The 18307-nt window shown below is 34.0% G+C and overlaps 1 protein-coding gene across 2 annotated transcripts in view; it reads left to right on the top strand.

Annotated features, from left to right (window-relative positions):
- The first annotated feature begins 17340 nt into the window (after nt 1-17340).
- The window catches only part of LOC140449829 (odorant receptor 88a-like), a 29775-nt gene continuing 28808 nt past the window's right edge, over nt 17341-18307 (top strand). For both annotated transcript variants that reach the window (XR_011951895.1, XM_072543187.1), the window contains exon 1: nt 17341-17468. The gene's annotated coding sequence lies outside the window, so the exon portion shown is untranslated. The remainder of the gene's footprint in view (nt 17469-18307) is intronic.

Raw genomic sequence — 18307 nt, forward strand, 5'->3', positions numbered from 1 at the left:
ACTAAGCAAGGTCGTTGAGGAAATCAATCTATAAAATAGGCGTAATTTTTCAATTGCGAAACACGAACTCCAAGCTTTTTATGGAATCGTGTTAATCATGGGCTTCCATTAACTTAAATGATTTGTCTTATGACTGAAATTTTCGAGTGGATAGAATCGCAAAAAATATGCCCTAAAGCGCTTTTAGTGATTCTACGTTACATCCACTTCAACTTTAATATAAAATGCTCAAAAAAGGTGAAAACAATTTTGATAAACTTCATAAATTGAAGTAACTTATCGGTCATCTATATTAAGAATTTAAACTTTTATTTTCACTATCAAGAGTTTTTAATAGATGAAAGCATAGTAGGTCTTAAGCAGCACTTGACTTTAAAGCAATAAATACTCATAAAGCCTTTTTAACGAGGCTTCAACATTTGCGCTATAACCTGTGTACGATGGGAAGAAAATCAATCACAATTCGGGTACATTGGATGAAGGAACTGTTCTGCATTGGAGCGAGTTATACCATTTCAAAGTTTATGCTTTATCCTTTGATAATCTTTTTCAACGAACAAATACAAAATGCAAAACACATTTGGAAGAAAACATGATACATTTATATATTTTCAGGGATTCTACAGTATTCACTGCTTTCCCTAGCTCAAACGTTCCCATCTGTCTCTGTTGTCCCATTCTCCATCGTTTAGGCCTTTCTTACTCATGGCGTTGTCTACTTTGTTCCTTCAGGATCTTCGGGGTCGTCTTTTTTTTTCTCCTTTCTATGGGGCCCCATTCGGTTATTCTCTTTATCCATCTACTGTCGCTAGATCTTATTACATGTCCATACCACTTTAGTCTTTTTTGTTCTATATATGTTAGTATGTCTGTTTCTATTTATGTTCTTTGCTTTATTTCGTTATTACTTCTTCTATCCATTCTTGTTATTCTGCAGCATCTTCGCAGGCATTCCTGCTCTGTTGCTACTATCATACTGCTGTTTTTCTTGTATATAATGCAATTTTCAGCCCCATATGTCATAATACTTTGCACTAATGTTTTATTAATCTGTATCCCACCATACTGAGTTAAGTTGTCCGATTGCTGTTTTTTGTTAGGTATTTTTGATAGGTAGTCTGTTTTTGCGAGGTTAATATCTAGGCCAGCCTTGGTATATTCTTCTTGTAGTTTCTTTATCATATAACTGAGGTCTTCTTGGTCTTGTGCAATCACTATTTGATCATCTGCAAAGCTTAATGTATATAGGTATTCGTTTTGTACCGGTACTCACATGCCTTTGGATTTTATTTTTCATGTAGTCAAGGCTTTCTCTCAAGTATATTTTGAATAGGGTTGGAGATGTGGAACAACCCTGCAGGAGCACTTTTGTTGTGTTGAAGTCTCCTATGATTCTTGTGCCCATTTTAATGGACACTTTATTTTCTTTATACAGAGCTTCTGTAGCTTCTATGAGTTCCATCTGTATTTCAAATTTACGATACATTTAAAATGCGTAAGAAGGTAAAACAAGCAGCTGGTCTTAAAAAATAAAACATAGCTAGCAAACTGCAAAGATCAACACGGGAACATCATCACAGATAAAAATCAAGAAATATGCATACGGGCCAAATACATAAAAGAACTCTTTGATGATAATAGTTCAGAACAACCTCCGTTCTACATATATAATGACCAATAAGTGTGAATGGTTAACCAATAGAAAGAATAAAAACATACACCTACCTTGGTATGAATGTCAATGAAAACTGCGACCATTCCCTGGAAATGAAATCTAGGATAGTAAAAGCAAGATCTATATATATATGTATATATATATATATATATATATATATATATATATATATAATGTCGGTTTACAACGTTCTTCGACGTCTTCCGATTTCCAATCTCCATCTCATTCTATCGTTCTATAGATCGTCCTCCAGTTCTCTTTCTCTGATTTCTTTATCAACTCCTTCTCTCCAACTTCTTCTAGGCCTTCCTGGTCTTCGCCTACCTCTTGGTTGCCATTCAAGAATTTGTCTTGGTATTCTATTCTCCTGCATTCTCCTTACGTGCCCGTACCATCTGTGTTGTGTCCTTTTGATGTCATCAACAATATTATGTGTAACCCCCATGATTTCTCGGGCTCTCTCGTTTGTTATTCTGTCGTGTCTGGAGATTCCCGCCAAGCGGCACCAGAAGTCCATTTCTGTTGCTCTAAGCATTTTCTCTGTTCTGTCTTTTAGGGGCCACACTTCGCATCCATATATTGTGATACTTTTTATTATGGTGTTGTATATTCTTTTTTTTTATTTTCTTTAGAGATGTTTTTATCCCAGTACGCTGTTCAGTAAGGCTATGCCTTTCCTTCCCTGTGTATTTCGTTCCTTAATGGCTGCATCTAATTTTCCGTCCTGAGTGATCTTTACTCCTAGGTATTTGTAGTCATCACATAGTTTGATCTCTTGATTTTCCTCTACGAGAAGGTTATGTTGATCTCCTCCGATACTCATGTACTCAGTTTTTTCCATATTCACTTCCAAACCCCACTCTGTAAACTTTTCTTATAGTTTTCGCATCATGTAACTAAGGTCTTCAGAGTCCTATGCGATGATGACCTGGTCATCCGCAAAGCACAGAGTGTACAAAGTTAAGTCTATTAGTGGTATGCCCATATTCGTACATTTTTTCTTCCATTTTTTGAGTGCTGCTTCGAGGTATATTTTGAATAATGTTGGGGATATACAGCATCCTTGTCTTAGTCCTTTAGTCACTTTGAATCCCGGTGTTATCAGATTTACTGTTTTAATTCTTGTTGTTTGTTGGTAGTACAACGTTTTTACTGCTTCAATCAATTCTATATTTATATTTGTTTTCCCAGTGCCTCCCAAAATTTATCAAGCGGGATACTATTATATGCTTTTCTAAGGTCTACGAAGGTCAGATGGACTTCTTGGCCACGAGCAACGTTCTTTTCAATTATCTGAGTAAAAAAAAGCAAAAAAGCAAGATCTACATTTCAAAAAATGGGTAAGCTATTCAAACGCCACGTTTTATCAGTATTCATAAAAATCAGGTTACTACGATGTTATATCTTTCCTATACTGTTGTACGGAGTTGAGTCGTGGACTCTCACAGACGCTACCTGTAAGAAAATTGAGGCTTTCAAAATGTGGCTTGGTTGTAGAATCCTGAAGATATCCTATACCGACCACGTTACTAACCACGTAATACCTCGGTCACATCATAAGAAACAGCGAAAGATATGGGTTGCTGCAATTAATTCTTCAAGGAAAAGTAAAAAGAAAACGAGGACCAGAAAGGCGAAGGATTTCCTGGCTGAAAATTCTACGTACGTCGTTCACCACAACCTCAAAACTTTTCAGAGGAGCAGTTTGCAAAATACAGATTGCCATGATGGTCGCCAACATCCGAAACGGATAGGCACTACAAGAAGAAGAAATTTTTTCCACAATTGAATTGCTATCCAATTTGCTACAAAAGTTTACCTGCGGTACTTTCAGAATAAATACAATTATATAAAGAAGCTTTTGCTAAATGGTAACCAATTGAAATTGGGTGATTCTGATTTTGTAGAAGATTATTACGGTGGAATAACAGTTTGCAAATGGCATGAAAGGGGCAAAATGTGTGTGGTCGTAATTAGTTCTCTTTATGATTCTTAATTGAAAGTTAATGTTGTTTGAACAAACAAAGAAGGAAAAAAATAAAAAGTGCCCTGGAAAAAAAACATTTTTTTCCGAAGTGGAAATTGTAACGTCAATAAACTTACTGTAACCTTTAATTGTGGCTTATTCACATTTAAATAGTAATTACTTTAAAACGCCACAAGAAAATAGCTTCAGAACAATAGCCAATGAACTAATTAGTAATTTTTCCAGCAGAAAACAAAGATGGGTGCCAGCTACTACAAGAAAAAACAAAATGCGTAAAATTGGTGGACGTTCTATTTCCACCAATAATGTTACTAGAAAAACGAATGTTGAGGTGCATTTACCAGTAAAGGGGAAGTATACGCGATATGCACGTTGCTCCGCCAAAACAAATGTGAAGAGATCAAAAATAGCGTGTATTATAGATAGTGTAATGTTGGTATGTGTTTAGGATGTTTCAAAATTTTATAACACTGGGTAGATTTTTATTTTGTAGTCACTAATTAGAATTTATAGTAATGATATGTTTGTAAATTTCCCGTTTTTGTTTGATCGTTAGTGGCACATATAAAAGCCATCTCAAAAAACTTTGCAATAAAAATGTAATGATTATAATTTGTCACACAATAGTATTCCATTTAAACCCGATTTTAGTTTAAAATCAAAAAGAAATAAGAAAAAATGATTTGTGCTTTAACAGGTTAACTTGTTACATCAGTCTGCTCGCTATGCTACTGATCCCCATCCTAATGGCAATATTTTGATGTAACCAAACGTTCGAAGAAGCTAGTTGTCTAGTGTAGATGATTCCAGACTGTTTGATAAAGCAAATATTCGAGATTATCATGTAACGGGGATCTGACGTCACGAAAGGGCCTAGAAACTTGTCTAACGAGTCGGAGGTCAGCTAAGAGATTTTGATGAAATTCCAGAATAACGGGACAAACATATATATGGAAAATCAAATTGTAGAGAGTTAGTCTAATAAATATATTTGTAGCGTAAAGTAAATAAAATGTGATAATAAATTAACTATGTTTTTAGTGTTACTGTTAAAAGACTGTAAATAAATGAAAGTAAGCGTAAATAAAAATAAAATTACATCACAAATTACTGTAACTATTACCTAGTGATTCATCCCAAAACAGTTAACATTTCACTGACTGCTATGTTGTCATAGGCCATAGTAAGGTCCAAAAACGCCACAATGTTTTTTATTACATGCATTTCTTTGCTCTATTAGTAATATTAATGGGAAAATTTTGTCAATTACAGATTGTCCAGCTCATTATTATTTTCACAAGTCTTGTGTTCTGTAACTTTAAAAATAACAATTTTTAAATCGAGTTATATTCTTCTTTGTATCGTATAAATTAAATATTTAATTTTAATAACTGTTTTACTTTTAAAAATAAAATACATGTAATGTGTATATAATTTAATTAATAATTTAGGACTGATACTGCTGCTAAAATAAAACCATGTTAATATTTAAACAAGGTAATTATCAAATATCAAATTACATAAATATTTTAATATAACTACAAGTCATTCCTGTATTAAATATTTTCAATATACCACAAAAATTCTCACAGAAAAAATGCTGCTACAGAGTAAGTATTTTACTGGTGCACAAGTTCCATAATTATTAGTTGTGATATATTTTCTATGCCTGCTTACATTGTTTGTATTAACAGAAGGCGAAATGTTTTAATTTGTATGTATTTGTTGTTATAATTCCTGAATATATTTTATAACAAAATATAATATTGTTTTATCAGGTGGTCTGATAGGTAACCTCCTGAAAACATTAGTTCTAAACATAGATATATAATACAAGATATACTGAATGCTGCAGTACATTGCAATATGTGCGTGCCCTCCAAATACTATGACCTGGCAGGACCCTGGGCTACCTATCTTTCGACATACGCCCTTAGCGAAACCTCTGCCCCTACGAGTCCGACACCAAAGTGAAGGTGCCACGGGGCGCGTACCAAAGACGTCCCGTGGGTCCCCCTGTGGGGGTACCCCGTAGGGTTACCACGACACGTCTAGCACACGCAACCCGCGGGGGCTCCACCTTCCCCGTAGTACCTGTGTTGTGAGTACCTTGCCTACCCGTTACTCCCACACCACGGGCGGGTAGGTTCGGCAGGCGGAGGAATTTCCACCTCACACGTAGACAGGTCGCCGCCGAGGATCTCTCCTCTACCACTCTTGGATCTCCCGGTGGGTACGTGCCGGGGCACCTACACCGCTCCTGACCGCCGTCAGGCGCGGTGTATATACACCCCTCCTGACCGAGGTCAGGAGAGGTATTTACGGGCCCAGCTCGTTCAACCTCACCAGGCTCTTTTGGAATGGAAGTAGAGTGGTCCCACGAGTAGTCTCGTCTCGGATACTAGGAGTGTAGACCGGTGACCGTGTCGCCGAAGCGACCGTGTGCGTTTCTACAAACCCGACACCTCAGGCGACGGCTCTCCACCTCCCTATTCCTACCCATTAGTCGCCTCTTACGACAGGCAGGGCTTTCTGACCCCGGCCGTATTCTTATCTCCGCGAGCCGGACGGAGTATGCTGCAGTACAGTGGCAATATTGGTAATAAGGTTCTTGAAATCCTAAGTGGAGCATAGAGCTTCAGTGAAAATGCGCCATCGGGTTCTATTTTACGCTAAGGCCTTCACCTCACTCCAAGACTTTCCTTGACCTTTTATCTCGTCCATGATAGATCTTCCCCAAGTTTGTACTGGGCGACCTCTTTTTCTTCTTCCATGAGGATTTCACTCTAGTGCAGTCTTTGCAATACTGGAATTATTTTTTCCAAAAGTGTTTGACCAAACCAACCTCACTTTCTGGATTTTATTTGATGTTCTACCCTCTTTTGTTCGGTCAGGTGTAGTAAATCTTCATTTCTGATGATGTTAGGCCAGAAAATACGAACAATTCGTCGTAGACGTTTATTAATAAAGACCTGCAGCTTATCTGTAAGAATTTTTGTCACTTTCCAGGTTTCACATCCGTAGAGTAGAACAAACATGACATTTGACTGGAATATGCGGATCTTTGTCCTTGTAGTATACTCGCCAGATCTCCAAACAATGTTAAGCATGCTAAATGCTTGTTAAGCTTTTCGTATCCTCATACGAATATCGTCTTCTGTTATGACACTTCCAAGATACGTAAAGTTTTCCACATTTTCAATCTGCATGTTGTTGATAGTATATAGCGTTTTATTTCTTGCCTTTACTCTCATGGATTTGGTTTTAATAATATTGATTTTCAAACCTACTTTATTGGCTTTAGTGGAAAGTGTTTCCAATTGATCAGCCACATCTTGGAACTTTTGCCCTAACAGGCAGATATCTTCGGCGTATTCCAGATCGCTTAAGCGTACGGTTAACGTCCATTGTATCCCTCTTGTGTCGGAGTCTAGTTTGGAGAGAACATAGTCTACTGCTATGTTAAAAAGAAACGGAGAAAGCACGCATCCCTGTCTGACTACGGATCATGGAGAGCAAAAGTTCAGCAGTTAGATGCGGATCAGTTTTAAGTATTTAGGCAGCAATGTTATCGATTTCCGTAGAGTTGTTATTTTTCAGAGATCTGATAGCTGTTATTATCTCCGTTTTGGAAGAGGCCTCGCAAGATATATGCAAGTCTACATTCTGCGAGATTTCGACAATTTCATCTGCGTTTTCTCTGGGCTTGCCTAGCATTTCCTGAAAATGCTCTTTCCATCTTTCTACTTGGTCATTTTTTGTAGTAAGTAATTCGCCTGTCTTGGATCTTACAATGTTTGAACAGTTGGGCCCATTTGTTGTCAGTCGTCTAGTAATTTGGTATAGCTCTCTAGTTCTGCTGTGTTGTGCAGCTGTCTCAGCTTGTTTTGTTAATTCTTCAGCCCACCCGCTTTTGTCTCTTCTTACATTTCTTTTAACTGCTTTATTTATTGTTTCATATTCTTGTTGTCGGTTCGCTCTTTCTTCTACAGTTCTTGCTTGCAAAATATCTTTCTTTTGCTGTTTTCTTTCCTCGATAAGATTCCAAGTTTCATCTGACATCCATTAATTTCAATGTTTCTCTTTCATACCCAGTTTATCTTCAGCTATTTCTGTCAAAACATCTGCCAAATCTTCCCAGTTATTTACTTCACGTTCTCTTGTTTTAACTTGGAGTTCCTCCCTAAACATGTGTCGTCCTGGAGCCGTTTTTAATTTGTCTAGATTGTATGTTGATCTGTTGGTGTTTCGATTGATTTTGTTTTTTGCCATCTTGATTTTAATAATACCGATTACAAGATGATGGTCACTTGCGATGTCTGCTCCTCTTTTATTACGTACGTCAAGAAGAGATAATCTCCATCTTTTTGATATGGCGATGTGATCTATTTGATTTTCTCTTATATAACCTGGTGTAGTCCATGTAACCTTGTGGATATTTTTATGTGGGAAGATGGTTCCATAAATAACTAAGCTATTATTGGAACAAGAATTTGTAAAACGCTCTCTATTTTCATTTATCACTCCCAGGCCATGTTTGTCCATTACGGTATCTAAGTTAATCTTGTCTTCTCCAACTTTAGAGTTCATATAGCTCATCACTATTAGTATATCGCTAGTTTACTTGTTGGGTTGTTTGTTCTAGTTGTTCGTAGAAAATGTCTTTATATTCGGGGGGGGTTGGGTTCGTCCGAGCATAGCACTGAATCGCTGTTATCTTGCGGTATCTGGTATAAAATCTGGCAGTCATAATTCTATCAACAATGGGTCGCCATGAAAAAAAGCTTATTTTTGGTTTGTTTGTTGAGAAGGAGACCCACTTCGCTCTCGTTACTTCTATTTTCTTTACCACTGTATAATAGGAGCTCTCCTGTTTGGGTATGGTGTTCACCATTGCTTAACCATCTTACTTCCATAGATCAACAAAGCTTAATTTATACGTATTTAATTCTTTTACTATTTGAGCTAGTTTAGAAATCTTATACAGAGTTTTAACATTCCAGCAACCAAATCGTATCCGTGTTTTCGGTGATGCCAAGGTCGTCAACAAATTGATCCATCCGATTTGTATCTACCAAAGTTTCAGTAATAAAATAAAATTTAAGATGGGTAGGTTATAGTCTGGTGCCGGGGCTGCCGACTGTAGCTTTCAGACAAGCCTCAGGGAGTAGTGGTCCAGAAGGTGGCAACGACATTTCCTGCGTGTGAGATGTGAAGGTTATACCACCTATACTCGGTCGGGGAAAAGTATGTAGTAGAAAGAAATATAGTGTCCCGTCTGCTTTCGGAAACCTAATCGCCAAGAGAGGCTGATACAAAAGATTGAAGACATTTCACTTACGACAAGTTGAAGTATTTTAAATTGATTTCGAGATGGAACTCAAAACGCCAAATAAAGTATTGTAAGTATACTTGGGTTTAAGTCCCAAAAATTCTTACAAATAATTAACTTTACCAATAGTGTGCTTTTTGTGCACACAAAGAATATTAAACAAAGGTCTTTCCTATGGCTTTATACTCGCATCGATTTTATTTAATATGTGTAAATTGCTGATATGACCCGTACTAGATATAAAAAAAAATTAATATGCAGACAACTGGGCATTTGTAACTCAAAACTCTTCGATTAAAAAGTCCGAGGATATCCTAACGGATGCTTTTGCAGGACTGGTTAAATACTTCATATACTGGAGATTTAAACATAATCCAAACAAGACCAAGGTTAGCAGTTTTCTCTTAAAAACAAATTAGTTCAACGACAACTTAACCCGGCATCCGTCAGGTGGGGTGTGAGAAATCCCACGTTCAGAGAGTAGCCGTTATAAGTTTAAATTTTACTCCAAACACCAATAGCGCTTTAGTAGCTTTCGAATAATTATTCGAAAGCTCAGGTCAATCGGCAATTAGATATACCATAAGGGGTGTCGCTATCAAGTTGTCTGGGATTTGTAACGCTCCACAAGTTTAACAAGTTTACCCTATCTTCTGTCCTGACCCCCCGGAGGAAGTGTAGCGGTCATCGTAATGTCGTGTATTGTCTGTCTCCAAAAATCTTTCTATCTCTCCTTGGTATAGGTCTTTTGCATAAAGGTATTCAGCATGTTTCTGTTATTTGGTTAAAGAGATATTCCTTGTGATCTGTGGCCTTCCTTTCTTTGAATTTTAAATATGGGCCACTGAAGATTTCATGTATAGTATGTATATATATATATATATATATATATATATATATATATATATATATATATATATATATTGTTATGATATGTAAAATCAAGAAAATATTGGTTTGTTTAAAATATTTCAAAGTTCAACAAAAAATTAAAATAATTCAGAAAGTATAACCAACAAACATTTCTAAGAAGGAAAGTTATTAAATTCTTGGATTATCTGTACTAAACAAAAAGTAAGCTTTACATAAATTATTTCTTTGTAATACTTCAGTTGACCCGCATAAGTTTAAGTGAAACAAAAGACAAATTGAAACGGGTTTTTACAAATACATTAGTGCAGTGATTAAAGACAATAGAAGATATTTTATAAAGAGGTTTTTGTTAGTTTTAAGAATTATAGAAAATAATATTTGTAAATAAGTTTTAGGAAATTTTATAATTATAGGTAAAAATTTGTTTGTTATCGAAATGAAAAAATGGGGAATTGTGACGAGTTTTGATTGGCGGAGATTGAAAAAGGTGGGATAAGGAAAGTTTAGCTAGATTGAGGAGAGAGAAAATATAGGCAGTTGGTTTCCAAGTCTTCAAGAAAGAACAGTGTTTGTTCTCTGTCGGTTCCCGAAATGTAGCAAGCAGTAGTGTTGAATGTTAGTGAGTTTTTGTGGAGTTAGTGTATCTGACAGAAGCTGAAACAACAAAATATTGTAAGTCATATTTCTCTACTTATATTCCAAGAGTCACTGTTCAGGCCAACGAGAGATTCAGTTTATCGTAAAGAGAAGATATTCCAAGAGTCAATTTTTCACTCGGGCCAACGAGAGATTCAGTTTATCGAGAGGAGAAAGGCTATCATAATTTGAATGATTTGTGCTTTTGAAGGAGATCATTAAGGACGATATACTTGCAACAATCTGATGTAAGATTGCTGATTACATAGGGAGCGGTTGAGAGGAGATAATATAATCTACAAGGAACAAGGATTTGGACCACTCATCATCAGAGAGAGATAATTTTGTTTTCTGCAGTTTTTTCTTTTATTGATAACACAATTTTTACACGTAATTTAGAAAGGATATAAATATTTGGATTAGGAGAGTTAGAATAGTTTGGGATTTTGAGATTTCAATTAATATTGTTTGTACCATTAATTTTTGATTGTTCACGTACGGAGAACAAAATTTTGAGAATCCTTATATGAGATTTGTTTATTGAAAACTTTTGAGTGTGAATTATTTCATTATTTTTATTTCAATATATAGTGTTAGATCATATGTGTTTTTTTATTGTTCCGGTATTCTCTGGACCTTACCTTTCACATGTAATAGCATAGATATAGAAGCACGAATTGAACCCTGAGATAAAAGAATTAAAAATTGTGATAGAGTCATAATCATATCATTTAAATAATATTAATTATTAAAACAAATTAATTAGCTAATTATTGCTTGGCGCACCAAGACTTTAAATATCACAATAACTGGCTTCCAAAACGTGGGGCTTGAAAATATCGCAGCTTTACATTTGAAGGAAGGGAAAGAGATCTGGAATAAGTACAGGTGATCCAGAGATAAAAACATATAACATTGAGGGAATTTGAATTTGAAAGTATTTTGACAATTTTTTCCAGGGAATATAAATTTGATTTATTGATTGATCGTAGTTAGTGGATATTTACTGCTATTGAATTATTTGATTTTATTTTCTTTACCAATCATACATTTGATATTTATTTTGAATTATTTGAATTTTACTAATTGCATATTTGATATTTGTCGTGAAAATTTAATACATTTGGGGAGAAATATTGTCGTGTTCTGAAACATATAGAGTGTTGTAAAATTTCACATTTGGCGGGGACAAAAACAATAACAAAAAGTAACAACATGTCTGTCACAAGGAGGCAAAGTAAAATGCAGGAAAGGAAGGAGGATAACAGAGAAGATGAAACAATTTTGGAAGAAGTATCGGATAATGAAGGAAATGTGACAATAGTTGAGGAGAAAAAAGAACTATCAGGAATAGATAAAATATTACAACTAATGCAACTCCAGTCACAAAAAATGGATAGAAATCAACAAGAAACATCACTAAAAATGGAGGAAACAAAACAAACAATGAGCAATATAGAGCAGCGTTTGGAAAACTATGAACAGGAAATTAAAGGATGTGTTGAGGGGATAAAGAAAGAACTGATACAACAACTAGAAGAGATTAATGAAATTAAAAATAAAATGGAAGAACAAGAAAAGAAAGTAGAAAATAAGATCAAGAAAATTGAGACTGTACAAAAAAAGGAATTAGAACAGTTAGAAACAAAATTTGAAATGGCTTTACAAGAAGACAAGAAAGAAATAGAAAAACAAATTGAGGATATCAGAAAACAACGAGAGATGGGAGACAGGAGAGAAGTACTCATCCAAAGTCCGGGTGACATAAAAATACAATTTGGCGGGGATATTCGGAAAACACACCCAGTACCGTTTGTTAAAAATTTGAAAACCAAATTACAACATACTAGATATTTTGACGATTGCAAAGAAACAATTAGAAACCATTTGAAAGAAGAAGCAGCGTTATGGTATGAAAGCAAGGAAGATGAGTTTGAAAATTGGACAGATTTTGAAAATAAATTTCTCAACTATTTCTGGGGGAAAAATAAACAGAGAGAAATCAACCAAGAGCTACAGAATGGAAAATATCACGAAAAAATGGGAATATCTGAAGAAAGATATGCTTTGCAGATATATAACAATTCAAAATATCTAGAATACAAATATTCTACCGAACAGCTGGTAGAAATGATCAGCAGACATTTTGAGGAAACGTTGGAAGATCACGTGATTTTGAGAAACTATCAAGATATTGATAGTTTGTGCCAATTCCTTCAATTAAAAGAAGCAAAAAGAAAAGAAATGAGAAATAGAAGACAACATGACCAATATAATGGACCGGAAAGAAGGTATTCATCAAATTATGACCAGAGAAACCGACATCCCAGATCAACAAACGAATATAGGCCGAGAAATTACAATAATTACAATAGACAACAAAATTACGATAACAGGAATGACACACAACATAGAACATATGAAAATCACAACAGGAATAGAGATGCACAAAATACTCCGAATAGGAATACTAACGAACAAAGGGATGATAGAAATAACCAGAGCTTCCAACAACAAAATAGAAGGGAGATGAATCATGTAGCAATAGGAAACGAAAGACAAATCTCTAATTCTAATCTAATATTTTTAGATGCATTTATAAAACATAAAGCAATTAAAATTGTGATTGATTCTGGCTCGGAGATATCGCTAATCAATAAAAAACTAGTAAAAGAATTAAATTTGGACAGATTTGTGTATAAGATTCCTAGGGTTGATTTAGTGGGTGCAAACAATAAAAATTTGACGACAGTAAACGAAGGTTTGGGAGTACAGATAAGAGTGGGAAACAAATTCCATATTATGAAATGTGTGGTGATTGAAGATTTAAATCATGATATGATAGCGGGAATTGATGAATTGAGGAAAAAAGATATCACCATAAATTTTGCGGAAAATAAAATGGAAATCAGAGCAGAACCAGACAACACAGGAGAAGAAAAGCAAACAGATAGGAAAACAAATTCTGGAAGGATCAATGCACAGGAAAAACACAAAGAAATCGATATGACTGTAGAGAATAAACCGAAAGTACAAGAACAAGATCTAACAGAAGAGAAAAAGAGAAGGAAGAAAAAGAAGAAGAGTTCGAAAAGAAAGCAGGAAAATAAGATGGAGACCAGAGAAAAACAGGAAATAGAAGGTACAGAAGAATTGTCGGCAACCGACGATAAAACAGAATGGAAGCAGGAAGAAAAAGAAAGTATCATCAGAGAAATGAAAGGAATAGAAACATGGTGCTCGGAATACCAAAGGGAATTAGAGGATAAAAGGAAAACAGAAGAAAAAATGGCACTAATGGACGAGAATCCAGAATTGTGTGAAGAAGTATTATGGACAGTGAACACATATGAACAAAAGGAGGATGAAAGAAAAATAAATTGTGGAGAAAACATAGAGAAGATTTTAAGAAACCATGGAGATCTTGTTAATAAAGTAAACCGAGTGGCTAAAAATTATGAACTTTCTTTGAAGGGAAAATACTTGGAAAAATTTAAAACGAAAATATATCCAATCCCGTATAAAGACAGGCAATATACGGGGTATTTTAACATTCACGACATTTATCAGTATCATAAGTAGATTTTAATAACATAGTGAAATGATTTGATCCTGGAAAACTTTTGTCATTTTAAAATTTAACAAAGAGTTTTCGGCAGATCAAATGGCGGGGATTTGTTATATGTAAAATCAAGAAAATATTGGTTTGTTTAAAATATTTCAAAGTTCAACAAAAAATTAAAATAATTCAGAAAGTATAACCAACAAACATTTCTAAGAAGGAAAGTTATTAAATTCTTGGATTATCTGTACTAAACAAAAAGTAAGCTTTACATAAATTATTTCTTTGTAATACTTCAGTTGACCCGCATAAGTTTAAGTGAAACAAAAGACAAATTGAAACGGGTTTTTACAAATACATTAGTGCAGTGATTAAAGACAATAGAAGATATTTTATAAAGAGGTTTTTGTTAGTTTTAAGAATTATAGAAAATAATATTTGTAAATAAGTTTTAGGAAATTTTATAATTATAGGTAAAAATTTGTTTGTTATCGAAATGAAAAAATGGGGAATTGTGACGAGTTTTGATTGGCGGAGATTGAAAAAGGTGGGATAAGGAAAGTTTAGCTAGATTGAGGAGAGAGAAAATATAGGCAGTTGGTTTCCAAGTCTTCAAGAAAGAACAGTGTTTGTTCTCTGTCGGTTCCCGAAATGTAGCAAGCAGTAGTGTTGAATGTTAGTGAGTTTTTGTGGAGTTAGTGTATCTGACAGAAGCTGAAACAACAAAATATTGTAAGTCATATTTCTCTACTTATATTCCAAGAGTCACTGTTCAGGCCAACGAGAGATTCAGTTTATCGTAAAGAGAAAGGCTATCATAATTTGAATGATTTGTGCTTTTGAAGGAGATCATTAAGGACGATATACTTGCAACAATCTGATGTAAGATTGCTGATTACATAGGGAGCGGTTAAGGGGAGATAATATAATCTACAAGGAACAAGGATTTGGACCACTCATCATCAGAGAGAGATAATTTTGTTTTCTGCAGTTTTTTCTTTTATTGATAACACAATTTTTACACGTAATTTAGAAAGGATATAAATATTTGGATTAGGAGAGTTAGAATAGTTTGGGATTTTGAGATTTCAATTAATATTGTTTGTACCATTAATTTTTGATTGTTCACGTACGGAGAACAAAATTTTGAGAATCCTTATATGAGATTTGTTTATTGAAAACTTTTGAGTGTGAATTATTTCATTATTTTTATTTCAATATATAGTGTTAGATCATATGTGTTTTTTTATTGTTCCGGTATTCTCTGGACCTTACCTTTCACATGTAATAGCATAGATATAGAAGCACGAATTGAACCCTGAGATAAAAGAATTAAAAATTGTGATAGAGTCATAATCATATCATTTAAATAATATTAATTATTAAAACAAATTAATTAGCTAATTATTGCTTGGCGCACCAAGACTTTAATAAATATCACAATAATATATATATATATATATATATATATATATATATATATATATATATATATATATATATATTTCAATAGTAACATCGTACTATCATAATATATTATTAACAATTATTATTATTGTTTAAGGTTTTGGTAGCCGTATTTTAAATACTAAAGATATTGGAAAACTGTTTTTATGGGTGCCAAAAGCTTTATTAAAATCAGTGATTTTATGGCCCGAGAAAGGAATGAATTTATTACTGATCAGAGCCAACTACATATTTCTACTGAGTGTTAATATGTTTATTGGTTATGGTATCCTTCAGTATATCATAACTTACAAAGATCAGTTCGACAAGTTCGCTTATGGATTATGTCTCTTCATAGTACCAATTTTGGTAAGTATTATTTAGTAAGTAAATACTTTAGTTTTAGCAAGAAATATTATAATAAAAATTAAAATCAAAAATATGATTTCATGGTCGGATGGAAAAACAAAGCTTTTTTACTACGAAAATCATGCCAATAGCCGGATCGACAACCATCTATATCCCGTTCATTCCAATCCAAAAAATATCCTGAGATTTTTATCCTTATAGTAAATGTATTAGACAACATCGATAAAATTCTTAAACCAAAGTTCATAAAGAAAACATTTACTTTTCTACTAACAATACACACGTTAGTATGCTCATAGCTTCTCCATAGATTCTAACTCGATGCGTTGTTAATCTAACATTTCGAAATTGACAAGTACATTTTTTGATAGATTTTATAATCAATCAATGTTGTCAAAAGTTAAATTAAAAAATTATTATGAAATTACGTAAATAGGGAATCTTCCGGCGTTTTGTGTTTCTGTGTTTTTTTTTGCTGATGTATTTATTAGATTAATTTTTAATGTTTGCTTTTTTGATGTTTCTTCACATTAATACCATTAACGCTACAGATCTTTTAAAGGTAAGATCATTTACTTAATTGTTTCTCATATTGATGTATCGCTAATAACACTCTTTTAGATTAACTGATGATGCTCATTAAACAGTGGGCGAAACGTCTTCATTAAATAGATAAAATAGCACAACTCTTGTCTTTTTTATCTCCAAATTGACCGAAAACATCCCATTCACTTACGACTGCACTTATATATATATATATATATATATATATATATATATATATATATATATATATATATATATATATATATATATATATATATATATATATATAAAGAAGTACTTGTGACTCGTTTGGAAAAAATATATAAATATGTTTTTTATGGATTGGAGTCAATAAAAGGGCTATTGTTAAACTATTCTTTATGTCAAGCTTTCAATTGTGTTTACAATCTTTATCAAGAGCTTCAAATAAAATTAGTTTATTTATTAGTTTATTAGTTTATTAGTATAAAATTAGCCGAACAATGCCATACGCCTGCAAGACTATGAACAACACCATACAATAGAGACGACGAACTGATATAGAAGTGTACCAATTGTATTCTTACCCTTCAATAACAAAGTTAGTGAAAAAAACGTAGACTAAAATGGTTTAGATACCTAGAAAGAATACAAGGTAACACCCAAGTAAAAAATATTAGTTGGAGAATACCAGAGGGCAAAAACAGAGAGGAAGATCAAGAAAGAAATTAAGAGATGTTGTGATGGAAGATATCAGAGAAATAGGAATCAGAGATGGGAAGCTGGCAGCTAAGAACAGAAAACGATGGGAATTATCCATCCAGCAATCGGGCTAAAGCTCTAGAAATAAATTGCATACATAAGTAATAACCTAATTATTTTTATTTTTAGCATCTTCTAAAAGGTCCTGCAATGTGTTATAATATCAAAAAAATGGAGCTCTTGGTTAGGCAAATAATGCAATACTTTTGGCCATATGATTTACTTGGTGGTCATTCCCAAAAGTATATAGAATCTCTTTTCTTTGCAATTAATACACTCCAACTATCGTTTAGTGGATTGGGTAAGAAGTTTATAAATAAATAATACTGTGTAATATCATAATTTTAATTTATTTAGTTATATTATATAGAAAATTGTTACAAATTAATCAATATGGAATTAGCTGTCCGAGAACGTAAGTCCAAGCTCACCAGTATACCATAGGACTGTATGAACAAGGAATAAATAAAAAATCCAGTGCAACAACTAACATGACTTGGGGGCTGCAGCTTTGTCATTAACTCTAGATATGTTGATTGAATATAAAACATTTCTTCTTCAGTGCCTTATCCGGTCCGGATGTTGGCGATCATCAAGGCTATCATGGTTTTGTTGACTGCTCTGCGAAACAGCTCCGCTGAGGTCATCCCAAACCATTGTCGGAGATTTTTCAACCACGAGATACGACGGCGTCCCGGTCCTCTTCTGCCAAATACTTTACCCTGCATAACAAGTTGAAGAATTCGATATTTTTCTTCGTTCCGCATCACGTGGCCGAGGTACTCAAGCTTGCGTTGTTTAATTAAATTAAGCACTTCTTTTTCTTTTGTCATGCGCTGTAGGACCTCAACGTTGGTGACATGGTCCACATAAGATATTTTTAGTATCCTTCTGTATATCCACATCTCGAAGGCTTCGATTCGTTTTTCAGTGGCTTGCGTCAGTGTCCAGGCTTCAACTCCATACAGTAACACTGGAAGAACGTAGCACCTCACTATTCGCATCTTGGTTCCCAAACTGAGATCACTATAAAACATTTACACATAAATATACACACACATACACAAAATACATTCACTAAAGTACATCTACACCACACTCAATCAGCAAATCACAAAATAGCCGCAACACAACTTATCA

This window comes from Diabrotica undecimpunctata, chromosome 9, assembly GCF_040954645.1.
Source record: "Diabrotica undecimpunctata isolate CICGRU chromosome 9, icDiaUnde3, whole genome shotgun sequence".
Taxonomy (NCBI): Eukaryota; Metazoa; Arthropoda; class Insecta; order Coleoptera; family Chrysomelidae; genus Diabrotica; species Diabrotica undecimpunctata.